The sequence below is a fragment of the Adiantum capillus-veneris genome, chromosome 6 (genome assembly GCF_014529385.1).
Source record: "Adiantum capillus-veneris isolate H3 chromosome 6, ASM1452938v2, whole genome shotgun sequence".
Classification (NCBI taxonomy): Eukaryota; Viridiplantae; Streptophyta; class Polypodiopsida; order Polypodiales; family Pteridaceae; genus Adiantum; species Adiantum capillus-veneris.
This window is the reverse complement of record NC_140936.1, coordinates 79,048,113-79,067,495: the sequence shown is the minus strand read 5'-3', so window position 1 is coordinate 79,067,495 and position 19,383 is coordinate 79,048,113. Positions and strand designations below refer to the sequence as shown.

At 41.3% G+C, this 19,383-nt stretch overlaps 1 pseudogene; it reads left to right on the top strand.

The window, feature by feature from the left end:
• The first annotated feature begins 7,712 nt into the window (after positions 1–7,712).
• LOC147455756 (chaperone protein ClpC2, chloroplastic-like) lies at positions 7,713–8,630 on the top strand (annotated as a pseudogene).
• Positions 8,631–19,383: the final 10,753 nt, after the last annotated feature.

The window sequence follows — 19,383 nt, the reverse complement described above, 5'->3', positions numbered from 1 at the left end:
GTTCCGGTCGACTAACCATATACCCTCACATAAGTTTATTGGAATCTAATAACTGAAATCAACTCACCAAAACAACCCATAAATCATACATAAGCGGCTCGGTTAACTCATGACGTCATATGGTACCCCCCTTAGGTAGCACCCCTACACGCGTAGGTAAAACCGGTTATGGAATGATTAATAACTCGCATTCCCGAGGTGATAACGGAGACCTAGATACATTTATCAAGTTTTTCAATTGGTTAAGTGGATTTGCCCATCTAGTGAATCTATATAGTGGTTCTTCAAGAAGCCTAGAGTCAACAGCTTTGGTTGTGCAGTGGGTAGCAAGCTGTTTTTTGACCATATCTCTAAGCTCGTACTTGATCTTTACATGACACTAAGAGATAAAATGTTCTAAATGATGTGTTTTGATCACTGATATAAAGGGTTCGGTCTGATTCATAACGGTTTGTGAGTTATAGCCAAAACAATATTCATACCATCTCTATGACGTGAAACAAAAATCGATTTTTATGCACGCACGTGATCATAAATACATCGTGTGCATAAATCAGGGTGTTAAACATGATGAAATAATAATGGGGAAACTTTATACGTACTCAATTAATCCATACATGCGCTTGTAAACGAAAAAAAAATCACCGAGAGGGTGAGTACTAAGAAAAACAACAGAGAGAGAGAGAGAGAGAGAGAGAGAGAGAGAGAGAGAGAGAGAGAGAGAGAGAGTTGATGGTTATGGAGTTTAAAGATTCTCCCCATACCTTAGAATCGATTAGGGGCTGTCAAAAGGATTCTTTCTTTGTGGCAAGAGAGTGATGATGGGAGCTACGTAGAGATATTCACCACGAGAGCTTTCAGAGAGCGTGTACATTGTGAAACGAGAGACAAGATAGTAAGCAAGTAGAGAGAGAACGTCCTTCTTCTTCTTCTTCCCGAGAGAGAAGAACTTATGGAGATGGTGATGAAGAGTTTACACCACTCCGTGTAATGGATACATATAGTCTTGCGGTGGTAGATGCAACATATGACACTGAAAACTGAGCACTAATAGACAATTTATAGACAAGTGTAGCAAGCCAAAGTGATGCGCAAGCCACAAGGTAGGGCTAGTGTTTGAGCCAAGAATAGCTTCCTACTTTTGGGAACTTTGCTAAAAACATGCCTTTGCTTTTTGGTTGTCAACTTTCCCACTTACCATCCACTTTTTACACTAGAATTGGCCAATTGAACAGTATCCGGCCCACTAATGGAACCTTAGCTAGACTATGCCGGACCGTAACATCCCGACATAATTATGACTTTCTTGTACTTCCCCGGCGTATTTACGGTACTGCTTTTTGTAAAAATAATTCCCATAAAAATCTTGTTTGTTCTCGTTTTGCTCCGAGAGATCTTTTTAAATCCGACGGAGACTAAAATTAATATTTTTATATTAGGTCATCATAAAAAACACATTACTTATCAAAAATGTTGAAAAGCACGAAAAGCTAAAAATAGCATAAAAAGCAAAAAAATAAAAATCTAAAATTGAACCACAGGTTTTCCTTGTCCAGTGGAACAAGAAAGCGAACTCGCTTTTCACTAAAAATCACTAAAAATCATGAAAAGCTAAAAATAACGTAAAAAGCACTTAAAAAGCATTTTTTTCCAAAATTGAACCATAGCTTCCCCGGAAGACGTAGATTAAGGATCCGACCTTTCTTTTTGCAAAAAAGCACCTAAAAGTATAAAAAGAATGAAAAAGTTAAAAACAACGGATTTTTTCCAAAATTGAACAAAACGTCCGTCTAACCTACTAGAACATGGAAACAGCTTTTCTTTTTACTTTAGAACCTCCTAACACTGTCAATCAAGCATCATAAATCAAAATTTGACAAAACGGATATTGATAGGTATTTTTTCTATTTCTAAAAGAGACCCAAAAATTGGGGATCTTCCATTGAGCGATAGCCTTTGGGCAATAATGTAGAACTGGAGCAAGCTGTTGCAGAGGCCTATGGATTTGTTTTGATGTTCAGTCCATGCAGCAAACATGTCTTTAGGTATATTTCCTTATGGATTGGTCTCTAGCACTTGATTCAAGGCTTTGTGATTATTATGCATCTCATACCATGAGCTATTGAACCAATGCTACATATTCCTCATCATCTATTGACTTTCTTATTCATGAGTAAAGCACAGGGTAGAACCTAGGTAGAGCCTCGAGGGGTGGTTTTATGGCATACAGCAGTGTCAGGTTTTCTGGGAGCTTTTCTATGCAGGTATCAAGGAAACGAACCTACTCGAGCTAATGCCATGTTCACAATATGGTTATCATTTTGATCAGGCAGGCTTTCCATAGCTCTAGATTTTTTTTTCTTTTGGTAATATCTCACTACAAGAGGTACGTAATAGTAGCGACGCTCGTAGTGTGACGCTCAAACATGAAAAACCACGGCGTTTCTATAGGCATCACTATGTTACAAGTAACATAGCGACGCCGCCAGGGCTAAAAAGAATAACTGAGAGCGTCCGAAAACTCACATCTCAGATCTGAGTTTTCGGCGCGTGCTCAAGCAAGTAAGGTAACGCGCGCTCTCCCTCTCTCTCTCTCTTTCTTCTCCACACACACACACACACACACACACACACACGAGGAGAGGAAGGAGAGTCAGGTATGCTCCTTCCCTCTCCTCACTCTCAGTTCCCTTCCCCTCTTTCTCTCTCTCTCTCTCTCTCTCTCTCTCACACACACACACATTGTGTTTTTGAGAGAGAGAGAGAGAGAGAGAGAGAGAGAGAGAACAAGCATAAACAAAAAACACACACACACATGCATAAACAAAGAATTCACACACACATTGAGAGAGGAAAAGAGAGAGAGAGAGCATGCATAAACCAAAAACGCACACACACATGCATAAACAAAGAATGCACACATACATTGAGAGAGGAAAAGAGAGAAAGAGAAAGATATAAAACAAAGAGAGAGAGAGAGAGAGAGAGAGAGAGAGAGAGAGAGAAGAAGAGAGTCTTAACATTGTAGGAAACTATCCCAAGAGACCTTAAAGATCTAGACGACAGGAGTTGAACTCAAGACCTGTTATTCATGAGGGAAATGGCATAACCAATCTATCACACTTCGGTGATAGAAAAGTTATACCATTTTTCTCCTTTTTTTATTGGCGTGCACACACACCCACACACACACCCAAGAAGAAGAGAGTTTAATTTAATGTCGTAGGAAACTAATTAAAGAGACCTAAAGATCTAGCCGACGAGGAGTTGAACTCAAGACCTGTTATTCAAGAGGAAAATGGCATGACCAATCTACCACACTTGGGTGATAGAAAGGTTATACCATTTTCCTCTTTTTATTGGCACACACACACCCCCCCCCACACACACACACACACAAGAAGAAGAGAGTTTTAACGTCATAGGAAACTATCCCAAAAGACGTTAAAGATTAGGTTAGATGTAGACTTACGTTAAATTAGATTTAGGTTTATTTACGTTAGATTTAGATTTACGTTATATTAGATTAGATTTAGGTTTATTAATTTAGGGTTATCGTTATATTAGATTAGATTTAGGTTTATATATGTTATTTACCTGTTATTGAAGAGGGAATTGGCATAACCAATCTACCACACTTGGGTGATAGAAAGGTTATACCATTTTCTTCTTTTTATCGTTTAAGATAAGGTTAGATTTAGATTTTCGTGTAGGCGCAACTTAGAGAGCCGCCGACGCTTGTCAGAAATGGTGAGAAAATTTCCTGCACTCACAGCCTCGAGATGGAGCACGTGTGTCTAGATTGAAAGCGCTCCTGGTTCTTCTCAACATGCAGGAAAAGTTTGGATGGAGTGACACTAGCGTCACAACGCTTTTCAGGTGATCTATTACAATTAGTTTACTTTAATAAAACTCTAAATGTATAATGATCTCATAGATTTTTACACAATTGTACCGTATTTTTATGTTGTGTAGATTTCTCAAAGAGCACATACTACCAGCTGATAATGTGATGCCAGATTCCCGAGAGGAAGCAAGAAAGATTTTGCAAAACTTGGGGATGGATTACAATTGATCCACACTTGTCCTAATGACTGCATTCTTTTCAAAGGGGAATACATAGACATGGAGAAGTGTCCGAAATGTGATTTCGAAAGATATCGAGTAGATCTCCACGGAACAAAAATTCCGCAAAAGGTTTTGCGACAGCTTCCTCTGCTTCCTTGCATCAAGCATTTCTTTGAATGTAAGTCCATGGCCGCCCTAGCATCATGGCATGAGGAGAATAAATCTTCGGATGGTGTGCTACGGATTCCTGCAGATTGTGCAGCCTGGAAACATATAGATGGAACATGGTCGGATTTTGCCAGGAAAGCTCGAAATTTGTGCTTAGGTCTGGCTATGGATGGCGTAAATGCATTTGGTCAAAGATCAACATCTTACAGTGTATGGCCCGTTGTCATCGTCAACTACAACATTCCCTCGTGGTTGACTACGAAGAAGGGGCACCTATGGCTAAGCTTGATTGTGCCGGGGCGATATAAAGTGAAGAATATGGATGTGTATCTTTGTCCACTATTGGAAGAGCTACAACAATTGTGGATTGGCATAGAAGTGGTGGATATGAGTCAACACACAGGTCAACGAAATGCTTTGATCAGAGGCATTATAATGTGGACCATGCATGACTATCCCTGACTAACAGAATGCTCAGGTGATCTATTTACACTCCTCACTCAGACACTGTAAATCTTGGTTTTTCTCAAGCTCATCTATTTATCATGTGTATACATGTAGGGCTTCAAACAAGCGGATACAAAGCATGTGTCACATGTGGACCTAGACTGAATGCACGAAGGGCGCCCTCATTGAAGAAGCAAATCTACGAAGGTCATCAAGCGTATCTTCCAGCGAATCATGTGTTACGCGACGGATTTTTGGGAAGAGAGCCACCGAGGATGTCTGCACAAGCATGGTTAGAGAAGAAGGAGAGACTATTCGATCTTTGCGGACCCCCACTGGCGTAATGCACTCGCTCCGAACGTGTTTTACTAAAGAAGGAAATCTTACCGGTTTGAAGTCACACAACTGGCATAAAATGTGTTAGGTATGTTCATAGTGGAGTATATCATAGTGGGAATTGTGTAACAAATTCGTGTGTGGACTTTAATATCATTGTGCACGTGTTTTGCAATTTATTTTACCGGTTGCCATTGAGGGATGTTTGTCTCTTGACGTCCGTAACACAATCTACAAACTTGCAAAGTTGGTGCAATGGATCTCACAAAAGGAGATCAATGTAGAGTCCATACCATTCGCCAAACTAAACGCTGCGGAGGTTGTGTGCATGTTTGAGAAGCATTTTCCTACTACCATGCTAACCATTCAGGTGCATCTTCTTGTTCACATAGTTGATGAGGTGGAAATAGCTGGCATATTACATTCCAGATGGATGTTCTTTTTAGAACGTTTCATGAAAACACTCAAGGGATATGTGCATCAGAAGGCACGTCCGGAGGGTAGCATGGCAGAAGGTTGGCTGGTATCAGAGTCCCTAGTGTACATTGGAGAGTGGCTAGATGGATTTGATAAAGCCCGGGACACGCTATGGAGAACCATAGATGATGAGCGCATATCTGGGATTTTCATGTGCAATCTCGGTGTTGAGAAGAAGATGACGGAAGATCTAGAGGCTAAAATCAACGGATTTTGCATGCTTCACAATCCAGTCATACAGAAGTGGATTTCACAATATGAGGATGCAAAGCAAGAGCGACAAAGGGCACGAATCGAGTGGAGACGGGGAAGATGACCACCGATGCACTATCCGACGGGTGTGGAGAGCCTACCAACATTCATGAGCTTAAGATGGTTGCACAACCAATTGAAAAGCGCACAACAGTGCGGTGAAGAAGTGACTAAGGAAGAGTGGGAGTACTCTCGGGGTTGCGCGACCAAGGTAAGTTTGCAATGTACGACTAGTAACTTTCTAGATGTTTGAACGGCCACTCATAATCTTTGTTGGTTTTAGTATAAGTCATACACAAGAGGAATTCCAAAGACCGAGCAAGATTTGTCGAGCGAACCAAAAATCGAGCAAAATAAGCCAATCAAAGAGGACAACATACATATCATTGTCAACTCTTGATACATTATGACAATACTTAATTTCATGTGAAATTTCATAAAGTTGGTAAACAATATAGAATTTTCTTATTAATATTTCTCTACATCTAGAGGCATCTGCATGTATGCAAGAAAAACCAAATTTTCTTATAGGTGTACACATTCCATGTATATCTCTCTCTCCCCCTCCCTCTCCCTCTCTCTTTCACAAGCATTGAGAGTCACAAATAATATGCACTGCACTCACATGATAATTTTTAAAATTTTGGTCCTAGAGGCTGTATTTGACCTTTGAGAACGAGAAAGGAATCTCTCTCTCTCTCTCTCTCTCTCTCTCTATCTATCTCTCTCTCTCTCTCTCTCTCTCTCTCTCACACACACACACACACACACACACACATTCCCTTCGATGCGAGATAGGGTGTTGGGGCAATGGAGAAAAGTCAAATCAATTGTGCACAAATTATGCTCATTGCAAGTTCGAGAGTCTGAGTACCAGAGTGCTCAGCTTTTGGTCACATCCGAACTTTATTCTCTCACATTTGCAGCAATGACTTAGACCTACACACTTTCCTTTCCTAGACACACTGTGGGCTCTCCATTGCGACTCTCATCACCACAATTTTGGAGCATCGAGAGTCACTCATCACTCAAACACATACTACATCACATGTAACTTTGGTCCCATAGGTCATATTTGACCTCCGAGGACAATAATAAAATCTATCTATCAGAAGTAGACTCACTCTGATGTTAGAAATCTCTTCTTCTTCTTCTCTATCTCTCTCTCTCTCTCTCTCTCTCTCAACAATAAAAACTTAAAAGTCCATCCACATCTCTCTCTCTCTCTCTCTCTCTCTCTCTCTCTCTCTCTCTCTCTCTCTCTCACACACACACACACACACACACACACACACACACACACACACACACACAACAATCAAAACTTAAAGCTCCATCCAGGTAAACCAAAATTTTGAGAAATGGTACCGTCTGGTCGACAAAATAATTTTCCATGTCCATATATTGAAGCACTACTTTGTAGCTAATCAATTTTTTATAAACTCCATTGAATCTTTCCAAATGAAGATTTGAGGGATGGCATCTCCATCTCCAAGGAATTTGAGGACGTGAAGGACATCCACAATATTTGTGTAGGGCATTTGACGGTAGAGGATTGGCGACATTTGGATTCAGCTAGTAGGCATGGAGGCCCCAATTCTTCGGCTCAAGCACGCTTACACCCTTGCTTTTGGTTGTGTCCAATGACCCTCCGGAATGGGCAAGGGGTCAAGCCACCGACGGAGCCATGGACGCCATAGCTTTGAATCAAAACTTTCCATCTCAGTGTGTGTGGTGGGGGCCTTATATTATAATCATTTAAGCAAAAACCCCTTCAATCAGTCTGTGGATTGCAGTCCGCGGATTGATTTGGGGCATTCTTAGATCCCACATTTTGCAGTAAACTGGGTAGTGCAGATTTGGTACAAAGCGGATGAGAATGGGGACCAATAGAGAATTTTAAGGCTTACTAATGACATCGTGTAAGCAGCTGGTGGTGGACGAGCACACAATGAAGTAGGTGCATGGGCTCCCAACATCTCTTGATCGCTCTCTTGCACGATGCCTCCTCTATCCCTGCCATCGCTCTCACCTCCAATTCCGTTCACTTGCAAGCCCTGCGCGCCATCACACTAGCACAGCACAATCGCCGGTCGACGATCCTGTCGGATGCAGCTCCATTAATAGTGCAGACGAAGAGTTATGTCCTCAGATCAAGCTAAGTCTGGAAGCACATCACGTCCTGGAGAAGATTTCTTGCTTTGAAGCAAGGTGTTTGGGTTATTGGTTTGTTGGCCCCAAGCACTTGCTGTTGGGACTACTTAGAGAAAGGGAATGTAGCATTGCCGTCTCTGTGTTAGACACACTTGGAGTTGATTATATTCGTCTCAGAAGGGAAGTGATCCAAATGATGGCCCTATACGAAGATATTGAAGCACTTGACATGCTCGATCGCGGTACCACTGCAAACACTCGCAGTCGATATTTTAGGCGGAAGAAAGGCATCGCTATATTCCCGCCTGAGGGTATCACCATCACTCCCGCCAGCATCGATGCAGAAATAAAAGACACAATTTTCATGTCTTATTTGCATGCTTTTGCTACTAACCTCACAAAGCTCGCAAGACAAGGTATGCTCGACCCTGTCATTGGTAGACAATCTCAAATCGAGCGCGCAATCCAAATTCTCAGCCGGCGGACTAAGAACAATCCATGCTTTGTGGGCGAGGCTGGCGTGGGAAAGACTGCCATTGTGGAGGGCATTGCACAGATGATCACTTGCGGTGTAGATGTCTTCCAAGCTATAGTTGGAAAGAGGATTTTCAGCCTGGACATTCGATCACTGTCCGAGGTAGCCCTTGCTCCATTCCGACACCCCCTCAGTACACAACAACAATGATAACCCCCTCACATAGCAGAAACGCCTCGCTCTCAGTTGCTAGCTCTCGCACAATGAATCTCTCTCTCTCTCTCTCTCTCTCTCTCTCTCTCTCTCTCTCTCTCTCTCTCTCTCTCTCTCTCTCTCTCTCTCTCTCTCTCTCTCTCTCTCTCTCTCTCTCTCTCTCTCTCTCTCTCTCTCTCTCACACACACACACACACACAGTTTTTAAAAAAAAACTCTCTGAAAGAGCGCGCGCTGGCGCGCGCTCTTTCAGAGAGTTTTTTTTTTTAAACTGAGAGACCAAACCCCCATATTCTCTCCAACCCTCTCTGCTGTAAAACTCTCTCTCTCTCTCTTTGTTTAATTATCCTGAGCAGGATCGAGTCGCAGAGGCAGAGTTGGCCGAGCAGGGGCTGCCTACAGAGGTTGCCTAGACGGGGCGGGTTTGCAGAACTGAGAGGGCCAAGCCTCGCATGGAAAGGTGAAAAGGGACGCTTGAAGGAGGCCGCTAGAGGTGGCGGGCTACAGAGGAAGGAGAGAGAGAGAGAGAGAGAGAGAGAGAGAGAGAGAGAGAGAGAGAGAGAGAGAGAGAGAGAGAGAGAGAGAGAGAGAGAGAGAGAGAGAGAGAGAGAGAGAGAGAGAGAGAGAGAGAGAGAGAGAGAGAGAGAGAGAGAGAGAGTGAGAGCGCGCATATTGTTTTTTCTATTTGACATTGGCGTGATGTGAGGGACTGTGAACGCGTTTTGAAGGTGTCCCCCGCCCTTCGTTCCCGCATGAACTTGGGACCGCTCTTCCTTTGCACGTCATTGTAGGGTCATATATGATGGCACAGAATGATTCATGGATCCAAGAGTTTGAAGATGCAGTTTGGCTTGCAGAGGATATAGCAGCCTGCATTGCAGAGTGCAACTCTGAAGCCCCCCGTTGGCAGTGGGTCCCGTGCTGCTAACAATTCCCGCCTCGTTTTTGCCACAAGCTAGTAATACATTGCTCTCTCTTTGACCTCCTATGCTCACTCAGTCATCTCTTAGTGATATTGCATGTTTGTTCTTTTGAAACTTTGTGTTGTGGTTGTCTGTGAATCCAAAATTGCCTCACTTACTAATGGATCCCTTAAAGTTGTCCATGTGCTCAATGGCACTCTGATCGTAAATGATTGCGTGTTGTGTCTTGACTGCAGACGAAATATCACCATGCTTGGTACCCACCTTGACAGCCTTCAGTCCCTCTTGAGAAATCCTTCGCTCACCAAATCTTTGAATGAAAAGGACTTAAGCAAACAACAAGACAGATTTCTGAGTCTTCATTCTAGGATGAATCATATGTCAAACAACTTAAATTCCTCCCAAGCTTCTAACAGGATTAATCTATTGGGTCAGGATGGGAGAGAGGAACCTATTAAAGAGAACAATAGAACAACAGGCTTAGATAACTATGGAATTGCTCGGCTTCAATGACAGTCTGACAGATCATGCGGGAGCAAGATGATGACCTTTTGAATCATGAAGAGACAATGACAAGCACAAAAAACATTGCCTTGGCTGTAAATAAAACGCTGGATTTGCACACAAAGCTTTTGGATAATTTAGATGATGACACAGACATAACAAATACACAACTGAACGCTATGCAGAGGAGGCTACGCGTACTGGGGTAGAAGACAAGCAGTGGGTGTTCAGTGATGTCCCTCATCTTGATGGTTCTTCGGATTGTGATACTAGCCCTTGTCATAATTGCGTTGATCCGATATTTGTGAGGTATGCTAGCCCTCGTCATAATTGTGCTGATTGGGTACTGTGTGAGGTGTCTTTGTGCGAGCAAAGGATTGATGGTGAGGTTTCAGTATGTGGCCCTTTGGAATTCACAAGCTGTTGCTGACTTCTAAAGTGACTGCTGGCCAAAAAAAAATGGTTTGACAAATAAGTAATGCATGTAATCATCATGTCTCATGATTCTATCAAAGTTGCCTCAACATTGACCATGGTCGGTGATTCAAAAGGAAGCTGTAACATAGCGTGTGTGTATGCTATGGGTAATTTCTTGTTTGTTAATACTGAATACCCAACACTTGCTTGGGTTTGTCCTTGCTCGGAAAAAATCGCTCGGTGCATGGTAACACTCCATACACAACAACATGGTGTAAAGGTCGATATTTTAGGGTGGAATGGATCGACAAAAAGCGTTTTACTCAAGATTGTGGAATCATGGCAAAATTTGAACAGTCTAGTCGACGATGGTCCTCTAATGCAGATCCTGTGGTGGCGGAACCCACTTACTTCGGCACGCTACAAGAGATTTTGAGCATCGATTATAGAGGATTTTTTGTCGACTTGTTCGACGTGCAATGGTTCAAGATAATCATGGAGGGTCGCAACGCTACTGTGCGTAGAGGAGAGTCTGGTTTTCTTGAGGTGAATTCAACTAAGAAATGGAGTAACCTAAGAGACACTTTTGTACTACCCGAGCATTGTGAACAAGTAAGTATGTAAATAGTTAACATCCCATTTTAGAGTTTATGTGCTTGGAAGCTCTCATGTAAGTTATGTGGCTCTGGTAGGTGATATTTCATCCTACAAATTCTGCATCAAATTGGTGATACATCATAGAGGTAGCCCCTCGTAGTGCACGGACGTATGAAGTCTACCATGTGCTAATCACAGTAGCATCAATGGAGGAGATCGGAGAAGATGCTCAGTCAGAAGCCGTGGAGGTGGTGCCAGACGAATATCAAGCTACTATTCTCTATAGGGTGCATGTAGAGGATCTACAAAATGAAATAGAGGGCATATGTTTAAAGGGAGACCTCTATATAGATATAGGAAGTTATGCTAAGCTATGCGAGGAAGAGAGAGAGATCTCTTAAAGCCATAAATATTGTATTTGAACAATTGTGCTCCATTTTGTAAAAACTCTCTCTCTCTCTCTCTCTCTCTCTCTCTCTCTCTCTCTCTCTCTCTCTCTCTCTCTCTCTCTCTCTCGCTCTCTCTCTCTTGAAAATTTAGAGTTATGCACTGGCCTCTTCCATCACTTAAGTTGAATAGAAGAAGAACGCTTTCTGTTACTGCTAGCCTTTGAACATTCCAAAGCTACAAGCACCTTCAAGTTCTTGTACGATTCTCTGGTTTGTAAAAACTCTGGCTCTCTAAGTATTTGTGTCATTGTGTCATTGTATTTATATGCGTCATTGCATCATTGTATGTGATGACCGCTTCAATGAAGATGTGATGAAGGTTCGAATGCGCAAATACTGCAAGCATAAGCGTTCCGAAGTCCAAAAAGCAATCAAGCATGGGTGGAGCAGACCAGATTGGTTGGCCAAAGAAGATTGGAAGAATGCAAAGAAAGCAGTGTGCGAGAATCCCGACAAGTGGAAGCAACAAAAGGAGGCAGCCAGAGCGCGAGTAGAGGCAGGGAGCTCTCACCACTTGGGGAGCGGCGGGTGGGCATCATTTGAGGCCAATTTTGTAAGTGTTTTAGCATTGCTCTCTATGTTTGATAGTTTAGGGTTTATGGGATTTTAAATTCTAACATAAATGATTCTTTGTATGTTTTGACAGTGGTCATTTACAAGACGTGATCCCACACCGTACGAGTGTGAGTACGCAGGCAGGAAGGGCTTAAACGCCCTTATAGACATCCTGAGATCTCGCGGAGGCATGGTTAGTATTAGGGTTTATTCCTTTCTATTTATTATATTGTTTTGTAAACTTTGCTATATGTTTATACTTACAAAAAGCTATCTTATTATTTTTTTTTTGTAGAATCCAACAGATACACCGCTTGGACGCAATGAGACGTCTGATTAGACGACGTGTTTAGCCATAGCTAGATAGCATTAGTTTCTTTTTGTCATAGCTTATGTATCATGAGACGACTTTTATACGTCTTTTTGAAAACCATGTATATTTTTTAAATAATGACAATGGTTTGTAACTATTACATTTGCAAAGATTAACAATCAAGTGATTTTTCCTATGTGTACAATTGTCATTGATTTACTTTCATCAATTCCCGCTTGTCAGTTTTGTATCTTTATTTTGCAAACAATACGTACTATGGATGATGGAGTTAATGATTATATTGTCTTGTGGATGACTATTTTGGGTCTATATTTACCTTTGTACTTTTTTTCAAAGGTAAATAGACAAATGAAACATTCAATATGGTTGATGGGTAGCAGGGCATTCAATGCCCTGCCACCAAAAAAATTTCCTCTCGGGCGTCGCTATGACCATTGCTATATAAGGCTCTGCAACGTCGCTATAGCCGTCACTATATAGCGACGCTTATAGCGACGTCCCCATATCGACGCTCGTAGCGACGCCGGGGGTTATAAAAACCCAGTGTATTTCTGTCGCTAAAAGCATCAAAAGAGCACACAGCCTCTTGTAGTGTCTCAATATTTTGAAACTCTTTATACAGGTCTAACATTATGATTCTGGCTTGCATTTTGATTGTCTAAATGTCCCATCAACAATCCTACATACATTTATCATTGGGTCTGTTTCCCAATAACAGATCTACCTCTATTCACAGGCTCTATAAGTTGAATGTTGTCCATCTTAGTCTTGGCCTCATTTCTTCTATTAGAACCACTTTTGGGGGCTTCTAGTACCTGGATGCACATTGGATGAGGTGTCACCTTGAATCTATTTTCGTTGTGTGGGCATTGGCTTGGTCATTTTCTCAAGAAGCTCTTGAATATTCATTTCATCTCCTTCAACTTCTCTTCATATAGGATTCCCTCTCTAGTGAATTGATTGATTTTGAATTCCCTTTTGATCCTTTTCAATTCCATCTTCTCTTCAGGCAATTTCTTGGCCAGCATAACTACTAGGGGCTTTTTCTCAAACTAGACAGCTGTCTGAGCACTCTTGAGTTGATCATTTTTTTTTCTTTGATTGTTTTGAACATCTTGGGTTCCCCCTTGAGATTTCCTTCCTCTTCTTGTTTCTTTGACTCCTTTTCTAACTCCACCCCTTTTCCTTGTTGACTCCCTGCTCCTCCATGAACATCCTTGTCATCATCCTCGTCATCTTTTTCAAAGTTTGTCTACTCTTTGTCATCATCCTTATCTTCATTCTTGTCCTCCTTATAATCCTCATCCTACTCCTTCTTATGAAGCCTAGGTGGTAACTTTGCCTAAGTTCTTGGATGTGTTGGTCTAGCAACTCCAAGGATTTTTCCATGAGACCCTGCAATTGGTCCCCAGTCACTCGAATTCCTTCCTGAGGTAGTGCCTTCATGATTTCCAGTATTCAAAGTAGTACCACAAGATTGAATCACTCTATACAATTCTTGGACTTAGCGGTCTCCTCTTGTGCAACCCATTTTTTTGCTTCTCTGTCTCCTTTAGAGCCTGGGTCACCTACTTCTTCACCTTCCTTTTGATTGTGGCCCACTTCTTTCTCTTGCCATCTTGGCTCTCCTTCTCATGTGATAGAATTTGAGTTGTGCCTCCAGTCTTGCTCTTTGTTCTTATAGCTATTTGTTCCTTTGTACCAACTCCTCCATTTCGTCCTTGAGCTTGGCACCTGAAGATCCTTCAATGGATGCTTTGAATAGGTGCTTCACTTGAAGGGTTAATGTGTTTATGAAAACCATGCTCACCATATGCCTTGCATCCATTGTTGTGGTTGGGTCCATTTTCTCTTCTTTGAGGGTTATTATTGGAAGCCTATCAAAAGGTAATCCATAAGGCTCTTCTAGGGCTTTGGTTGTTAGGACTGCAGTTGCCTGCAAGATTTGTGCTTGGTGTTCTTCCCATGTTTGCATTAGCCTTAGTTTATTTTGTTCTAGCGCATGCTCCTTCATTTTCTATGAGGGGCTTGGTTTTCTCATGATGGGAAAGGGGGGCCCATGATCTTTCCCACATATCCCTCAGACTATCTTTAGTAGTATCTCTAAGCTAGCTTGATCCACCCATCTTCAAGTTCTGTATTAGTATTAGTGCTCCCTTCTGATCATTGACCTGGGGTATGCTGGTGGTCTCTTAGATCTTTCTTGGCCCTAAAGGCTTCACCCTATTATATGCTTGACTTGTCTTTGATTTTTCCGTCTTTGAACTTAGAGTTCTTTCCAGATGGGAGCCCATATGTACTATACCTTTTCCTTGATGGATACCATCTTAGTGTTCATGGACTTTGCCAGCATCCGAGCTCAATCACACTTCCCCTCATGTGGTAAACCCTTGCAACTTCCATGAGCACCTACTCAAAAAAAAAAATCTTCTTTCTTTAAGCACAGTGCATAGGTCACAAACACCATCAATTTGGTATGCTCCTTGAGCTTCTATGTAGGAATAGCATGAGCACCCTTCTTCCTCTTGGTCACATCCTCCTCTGTTTCTCCCAGGTACTAGACCCCCATTTCAGGTCTCTAGACTTGCCCTACTACTTTTGTTGTCAATTTTTAAGTGGTGGATTAAGGATTCCTTATTGGCTTTGATAGTGAGCCCTTTGATTGTCTCTTGTTGTAGGTCTTTATAAAAGGTTTGTACTACCTCTTTGGTTATGATATCTTCCACTTGTTGCTGCATGGCTAGTAGTTGAAGTACCAATTTTCGAGATTCTGCCATTAATATTTGACAAAATCATAGCCTCCAGTCGAATTTGGGTAGCTCTTTGAGAAACGCCAAACTCTTAAATGCCTGAAGATGAACCTAACGGACTCGGTCTTTTTTTCCTGTGAACTCGGGTAATTTCAATTGAAGATCCTTCATCACTTGTCTGGCAAGATTTGTGTCTGGTGCTTTTGGTTGTGCTCCAACATTTTCATCAGCATCCTTTGGTTCGTGATCCATGGTAACTATGTATTCTTCTCCCTTTTCCTGTTGTAGGTTACTGGTTTTTTCCCTCTCTTTCTATGTAATCTTCCAGGTTGGTGCCCTTTTTTGGATCTTCCCTAGCATGATCGCTAATGTTGTCTTTCAACACACTAGTCTATTGGAACAAGATTTACTACATTGGGCTAGCCAACTCTGGCTATAGCGCCAAGGCTATGCCATTACTAGCATTAGAGTACAAAGACAAGACACCAATACTCAAACACAAAAGAGAAGTGACACCAATATATTCTTCAATTATGCAGCTTATACATAATGATAGCCATAGCCTAAATACAAATTATAATGACATTTACTCGCCATTATGTTGTCTCTAGTCATAACCCCGTTACATAGACTTGACTCAACCCCCCCCCCCCCCGTTTACCCATCTTTTTTCTTTTATCATGTATGATGGTAATTGTTTCCTTCTTGATTCTTGGTTTAACTGCTCATGGATGTGGGCTAGCTCTTTTGGCCCCCCCCTTGGAATAGACCCGATGGTGAAGAGTAGCGAGGCAAAAGGGAAACCCTATTTGATTTATCTTTTTATTTCAAAGGAACCCATAATTCTATTATTCAACAATAACGCGGATGGCTACCTGCTCCAAGGGGTGTGAACCAACCAACATAGTCGTTGTCCAGAACCTAGTGATTTCATGACATCTTCAATGAAGCACGAGGCAATTTGATCGTATGATTTATCAAGGTCAAGTTGTAGGAGGATACATTCTTGATTGGTGAATTTTGTATACTCAATGCCAAATAGCTCCCAAAATATTTTCACATATTGACCTTCCCTTGATAAATCCGTGGTGGTTAAACGTGATAGCATTATCCAAGAGGGAAGAGAGCATGAGGATAACATCTTTGGTAATTTTTCAATAAGCTACCACCACCATCCTGATCGGCCACTTGTGTTTCACTTAGAAGTAGCTTACTTGCTTAGGGATATGCTTCATTAGGCCCCTTTTAATGCTTGTATCAAGAACCCCTTCCACCAAAGCTAAGTTAGCCATATGTGTAGCAAAAACTCTATAAAGAACTCAATTTGTTGGGATAAAGGAGGTATGCCTCTTACGCCAATCAAACACGCCACAGACATCGAGCCTCCCATTACTTGTACACAGCTTATTCTTTACTAGATAGAAGAATAAGGGGTTCTCTACACACATTGTGTTAAGATGGTCCACCCACATCATGTGCTCTCTCTCTCTCTCTCTCTCTCTCTCTCTCTCTCTCTCTCTCTCTCTCTCTCTCTCTCTCTCTCTCTCTCTCTCTCTCTCTCTCCTCTTGCACTCCGGATGCACCTTCGCACTTAGCACTCTCACAATTGGTACCAAACTCTCTTTCCCTCTCTATCTATCTCTCTCTTACCTCCATCTCTCTCTTTCTCTATCTATCTATCTCTCTATCTCTTTCTCTCTTTGTATCTCTATCTATTTCTCCATCTCTCTCTTTCTCCCACTCTCTATCTCTCTCCCTCTCTATTTCCCTCTCTCTCTCTCTAACTTCTCTGTATCTCTCTCTACTATCTCTCTATCTCTATCCTCTGTCTACTTTATAACTTATCTCTCCACACCCTCTCTACTCTCTTTTTCTCTCTCCAAACTCTCTCTTTACACACTCACTCTATCTCTATCTGCTCTCTCTAATCCCTCTCTTCATCTACCTTCTCCTTCTTTTCCTCATTAATCTCTCTTTTTTAACATTGGTGCAACTAAAAATTCTGTTTTGCCTCCTATTCTAGGCATCAATGGATTCTCTCTAGCCCTACGCTTAGTTCTCTTTTCCTTATAGCATTGTTGGCATCTAGGTTTTTAATCTAGAAAGTCGTAGAACTTGACATGCACTATTATTTTCTCTTGCTCACTAGGGTTGTCAAAGCACTCATTATCTACGTCCTCATCTTGCTCAAGATTCTTTGGAGAGTAATGAAACAACTCTTCTTCGTCTACTTTCACCGTTTCATCCTTTTTGGGTTTTTCAGAGACTGGTTCCTCATCTTCCCCATTTAACCATATAGTATGGAACCACATCATAGACATCTTTGTTGCAATACTTTGTCGTGGGACCATCCAAAATAGCACACCCATCTAGGTTTTCTAGAATATGTGTCCATTATAAAGGCTCTAGAGTATCTTTAGGGAAGGGTTCGTGAATGTATTCCTTATCTTCAAGCACCCTTTCAAGAATACATTTTTCTCGTTTTAAGCTTATGCAGTGAGATTATCCACACATCCATAGCTCCTTTGGCTTACCTAACCAAGTTGAAAGCTCAAATTCTGCTAATGTAGTTGAATCAAACTCCTCAACTTGGGTTTGGTCCATATATTTGTAACTGTGGTCTTTAAGGTTTATGCACATTGTGGTTTTCATGTGCCTGAGCTGAAAGCTCAGATCCTACTAATGTAGTTGAATCAAACTCCTCAACTAGGGTTTGATTCATATATATGTAACTATGGTCTTCAAGGTTTATGTGCATTGTGGTTTTCATGTGCCTGAGTAATATATGATCATAACCCCAATTTTTGACCATCTCCAACTTTTGCATGAATGGTCGTTCAAGTATTATGTCGTAGTTTTTCTTCTTGCCAGAATCTACTATAGCAAAGGTATGCTCATACTCAATGTTGCAAGAAGTAAAAATTACCTTTTATAGAAACCCTAAGGGTTTCTCCATATTACCATATGCTAATTGCAATTTCATATTGGTGGCTCTCAAGGAAGGTTTTCACCATTTCTTCCATATCTCTTTGGTTGCAATAGCCACACCTTCTCCATTGTCAAAAATTGCCAAGGTTGTGACACCTTGAAACCGCGGGGAGTCCACTATGTAAAAATTACATATAGCACATGGGAACAAAAGGTATTTAAATAATCCCTTACCTGTATATTTTCAAGTATTATATATACCCCTTATGTATGCATTTTTGTAAAATAACTAGCCCTTAAGTATAAAATTTTTTACTTTATCAATTAAAAAACCATTTATGTGAGTACATTTTTATGTAAATGTACCTGATTATAAATCTCTTATTTTGTTTGCACGTGCTATCTTACATATTTTTGAGTGGACGCCTCAAGCTTGAAACTTAATGGGAAATGTAGTATTACCATCCTCACCTTCACAATACTCCCCTATCTTGTTTAAGGGTACTGGTTGCATGTTTAAATGAGTCTTCTCTAGCTCTCTGATCCCTTCTTGTACTGTGAAGTTGGATCATTTACACCTAGATTTTCTAAGCATTTTTTGACTGTTGTCCACATGTTCGGTCATAATCAAAGAAGCTCAACTAGTATAATCTATCAATCCTTTAGATTCCATTACCTTTTTTTAGGAGAGCCTTTGTGATGGAACTGCCTTCACATCAAACTTTGCTTTTTACTCTCCCATGAAAGAGGGTAAGGTTTTGAGAGATCTAGATTGGATTTGTAAAGATCTTACAAATCCTCTATCCCCCAAATATGAGAACACATCTAGACCTTATTGAGATCCAACGTCAAATTCCTCAATAAGAGAAAGAAACACATCCCTTCCATTATTGGTATGGTTAACTCTCTTGCTTAGCTCATTTTCTTTGTTTCCTTCTCTTGCTTCTTTTCAAAGTTCATCTAGGCCATCATCTTCTCTATATATCTTAGGTATGATAGGATGGAAACCATCAGATGCCTGATCTGTGGTATTCATCACTACTCTTGGCTTTTCAATTAGCTTTGCAGGTTCTAATCCAATTGTGGGAATCTCAGCTATCCTTTCAAGCTTGTGGCTTGGTGGGACCACTGGTGTTGGAGTTAGAACCTCTATCCAACCCTCTGGTATCTCCATAATTTTCTTTTCAACTCAGTCTATGGGTATGTCATTCATCATTGTTCCTGGGTCTAGTTATTTTTAAGTCATGCCTCATAAGCTTTCAAAAGTGCGTCTAGACGTTCATTCACTTTCTCAACTAGTACAAATCCTCCCGAACTTGCGCTTTTTGGCTCCTCA